Below are 4,624 nucleotides of genomic sequence, written 5' to 3'. Positions count from 1 at the left end.
GGCTAAAATCCAGCCATCAGCAGGGCTGAGTCCTTTTTTGGAGGTCCTGCGCTGAGGCCCACTTGTCCAGCTGCGGAGGCCAGGAGCCTGGCTGCACTGGATCCCACCCGCTGCCTGAATGTGAGCCCAGACCAGACAAGTTCCGCTCTGCACTCAGCACTCTGGCCTGGCTCTGCCCCCTGGAGCCTGCAGGTGGTCGCTTGTGCAAGGGCTGCTGGGATGGTGGTGCCTGGGCCCGAGTGTGTACCCACTGCACTCTGCAGGAGAAATCAGCCTCAGTCTTTCTTCTCCTTGAAGCTTAAACTCAACTCTGTCATACAGTGTAACATACCACAGGTTCCAAACATTGGGTTACACACACCTTTGGGGAACGTTAGCAATGTTGGGACCTCAAAACATTGCATGGCTACATTGTCAAACCTGGAGAGCCTCAAAATGAGTGCCTCCACCTGCCAAGCTCTGAAGATGAACAGATGTCTTTGGCAGGATGAGGCCAAACACAAAATCCTGGTAAGCAGTACTGGAAATTGCAGAAGCGAGATAGGAAGCTAGTTCCAGTTCTGATTGCTGAGCATTATATGGCTCTAAGCAAGCCTGCAAGTACTTTTGGAACTAATTGCTTATCTGCAAAATAACAGAGTGTAGCCAGCACAGCCTGACCCCTCTGTGGAGGACAGGGGCTGCCCCGCTGAGGGCAGACCCATGCTTGCAGAAGGCTGGGTGGGGCTGGCCTGCGGGTCTCAGCAATACTTTAGGCAAGAACTTTGGCGTGCTGCCACACAGGCAGAAGCAGGCAACAGTAGTGGACTGTGTAATTCAAAACCTGGAGGACGCAATCTAAATGTTTTGACCATATACTAGAAATATTTGAGAAAATTTAAACATTTCATGATGAATACGTGTGTTGAAACAACATGGTACCTCTTACTATGTAGAACTTTCATGCTTTTATGTATGTATTAAATAAAATAAAATTTAAAAGTAATAGTGTATGACTACATAACTTCTTACATCATTTCCAGGGAATAAAGTATTATCTTCTGAAGGGGAAGATTTTAGTAAAAATACAAGATCAGGAGAAGGTGGGCACCAATACCTGGTAGTAACACAAAATCTATAAAGAAGGAGGCAACTAACATTTTATTGTTTTAAAAATTATACAAATCTACCACTGACAGCACAAAGCATTTTATGTGTGAGCAGTGACACAAATTCTCTGTTAACTTTTGACTATGGACATATAGTAGGGCACTTTGCTCAAGGAAAAGGATCTGTGTGTTAGGCTAGTTACACAGACATGATTTTCATTGTCCTTAAATAATGATGTTTTGGAGTCATAAATCATTGCACTGAGTTTAATTGTGTGACAAAGCACTGGTTTTCACATGAAAAGTGTTGATGTCACAGAAGAATAAAATGATCTAACATATCTGGCATCTCGTATCACGCTGAACTGGATTCACTGTTTTATATTATCTCCTTTTGAAATGTATTAGAAAATTTTAATCCTAGTCAGTTAAGATAGAACAATACAAACTCTTGTCAGTGAATAAAGCATACAAATAACTTGTGAAGTGTGAAATTGCTAATCTTGTAAAGTATTCTCATTTTTGTCTGAGTACGTGGATTTTTTTTGTCTTTGTATTAAATAAAATAATATGCATGTGATTCAGATATAATTTTATAAGTATTGATTTTATGATAAGCCAAAGGTACTGAATAGCTGAAGAAGACATTATGTGGATAGAAAGAATAAAAAAAAAGAAAGAAAAAGAAAAGCACAGAAGGATAAAGCAGAGACGTAAAGTTGGTAAGAAGAAGAAAGTTCAAGACGCATGAATGCGGCTCCACCTATTGTCCTGCTGGTCGCTGCACCCACTAGCAGGCTCTCCACACAGGACACCGAGGACGCTGACACCACCGCTCCCAGGAGGGCAGGCTGGCTGTGCTCGCGGCCACGGGGATCTGCTCCACGGGCAGCTCGAGGAAGACACGTCGTGTGGCAGGGCTGGCGGAGCAGAACGGAGCAGTTCCCCAAGCTGGGGGCAGGGAGCGGGGCGGTCCTGGAGAAGAGGGCACCCTGGGCCGCACGTGGCGCTGGAGGCCACCCAGAGACAGGCTTCATTCGTGCCCTCGGCTGCTTCCACACAAGCCAAGTTAACACAACTAGGCTTAACCTATAGTCTTTATTTGTAAGATATTTAATGTTATTGCTATTAATCAAATATATGGTTATAGAAGTGAATGAAAGGGCCTGGGAGATTTGACAAGAGTAAAAGAAAATTGCTTAATGCTGAAAGGAGTAAGATGAAAAGCCGATAAAAACCAGGGACAGTAAGTGACAGATCTGGCGAGGAGATGAGAGAACAGGGGCTGGGAGCCGAGGGACAGCTAGGAGCGAGAGGGGCTCGATCGCGGGGTCCTGGGACAAGAAGAACTGCTGAGAAGACTCAAGGAGGGGCGTGCAGAGCGGCGAATGGGCTAGAGTCACGCGCGGAGGTGCAGAGAGATGGCTTCCTGAAGCCCACGAAAGCAGTGAGCTGGGGCAGAGGAGGCCCACAGGTGATGGGGAGGCGGGTAATCCCCGTCTGGTGCTGGCGTGAGGACACTCGCGCTTCCCGGAGAGCGCTCCCCCGTGCGCTCCCCTCTGCGTCTCGTTGCTGCCGCCAGCACTGCAGATCCACGCTGTGCGCTCTACCTGCCAAGAGCCTGAGGGCGCATTTCCTCTTCAGCAAATCTATATAGGCTCCCCCGAATTATGCAGATTTAGCAAGCAGAAGTACTCAATTAAAAGTGTTCATTGTGCTGCTCTCGTGTTACGGTTTTGTACAAAACATCGCAGAACGGAGAGAGCGCTCTAAAGGATAGTAAAAACGTTTTGATTATAACAAATTGTACATACCTTCCTATTAGTTTTATTTAGCAAATCTAGCAGTTAATACACATTTCAGCTTAAACATTGAACAACTCAGTGGCCGGGCTTCGATCCCCTGCGTGCAGTGCTGGCCCCGCCTGCAGGGCGCTTTGAGACAGCGATTGAGACTGGGCGTGGTGGCGTGCCCTATAAGCCCAGAGCTTGGGAGACCGAAAACAGGAGAATATCTGGGTCTGGCCTAGGTAGTGAGACTCTGTAGACCCCGTAGACTCTACTAAAATTTAAAACTATGAATAAATGCTAATTATCATTGCTTCATTAATGATTAGTGAATCATGAAGTCTACCTGGTTCAGTTCTACCATGTAGTGGTTTTGTTTCATTTTATTTAATTTTACTTTATTTTACTTTTTGTCTTTTCCAGACAAGGTCTCAGCCCATGGCCCAGGCTGGCCTTGCGCACTCAGTGACCCTTCTGCCCCTGCCTCCCAAGTGCTGGGATTATAGGTGTGCACGTGGCTTGTTTACTTTTTGACACTGTTAACCTCTCTTCAACTGGAGCTCACATATGCATGAATTGATATAACCTCCCCTTAGGAGCACTTTCACAGCCTCCCACAGGTTCTGGTAAGCTGTGTGTGTACTTCCATGTGATTGTAAATATTGTTCAATTTCTTCTGTGACCAACTGATGGTTCATGAGGGTGTTGTTTAATTGCAATGTGCTTGTGGAGTTTTTGCAATTTCTTCAGTCAATAATTTCCAGATTCATTCCACTGTGGTCAGACAACATACATGGGATGATTTCAATCCCTTTGCATTCTGTTAAGCATGCTCGTGTGCCAGCCTATGTCCTCACATGGAGAATGGCCCGCGTGCATCCGAGAAGAACGTGCAGTCTAATTTGCTTGGTTGCACACCTTAAAGGTCTACTAAGTCCATTTCTTCAAAGGCTGGCTTAGTTCTATTATTTAATTAGAAACTTATCAACAAAGAAAAGCCAGGTCCTGATGGATTCACAGCTGAGCTCTATAAGATAGTTAAAGATTTAATGTCAATTCTTCTGGAACTCTTCAGTGAAAGTGAAAGGGAAGCAATTGCCTCTAACTCATTCCTGGAGGCAAATATTACCCTGATACCAAACCAGAGAAAGACTCAACTGAAAAAGACAAGTACGGGCCAATCTCTCTCATGAGCACAGCCAATCATCAAGAAGGTGATACATACAGCATGACCAAGTGGGATTCGTCCCAGTAATACAGCAACGGTTCATAAATATCTGTTAGGGCTGGCAGGATAGCTGAGCAGACTAAAGCACTTGCTTATGCAAGCATAGGCAAGCTCCGGGATTGTGGTTTGATCCCTAGGACCACATGCAGGCTGAGCTGTCCACAAGCAAAGAAAGAAAGAAACAAAGAAAGATCTGTTACATTCCCACTGGACAGAATAGTGTGAAAAGGGGCTTGAGATTATATACCCCACCACACATATACCTGTGAATATATATATATATTCGGCTGAAGTGCAGGCATCAGTGCAGCTTCGAGGGCTGTAAGAGCAGTGTGCAGTGAGCAGGCTGCACTGGCTCTGCGAGGTAGCTGCTGTCTCTGTGGCCACACCCAACGCCCGCATGTCAGAGGCAGGGAGGTTGCCCCACACCATGGTCTCAGTGGTTGCAGCTCTGGGCTGTGGGCTCCAGGCAGGAGAAGCTGGCACAGCAAAGCTGCTCGGGGTCCTCACCCCTGGGTGGC

The 4,624-nt window shown here is 46.1% G+C and overlaps 1 long non-coding RNA gene across 1 annotated transcript in view; it reads right to left on the bottom strand.

Moving 5' to 3' along the window:
* Positions 1–2,124: 2,124 nt before the first annotated feature.
* LOC111818948 overlaps positions 2,125–4,624 on the bottom strand; it is a 9,473-nt gene continuing 6,973 nt past the window's right edge. Inside the window, exon 3 of the long non-coding RNA XR_002822809.1 lies at positions 2,125–2,857. This is a non-coding gene — a long non-coding RNA (uncharacterized LOC111818948). The remainder of the gene's footprint in view (positions 2,858–4,624) is intronic.

Source organism: Octodon degus, unplaced genomic scaffold, assembly GCF_000260255.1.
Source record: "Octodon degus isolate 3935 unplaced genomic scaffold, OctDeg1.0 scaffold00108, whole genome shotgun sequence".
In the NCBI taxonomy this organism is placed as follows: domain Eukaryota; kingdom Metazoa; phylum Chordata; class Mammalia; order Rodentia; family Octodontidae; genus Octodon; species Octodon degus.
The sequence above is the reverse complement of the archived record's forward strand: the minus strand, read 5'-3'. Positions and strand labels throughout refer to the sequence as shown.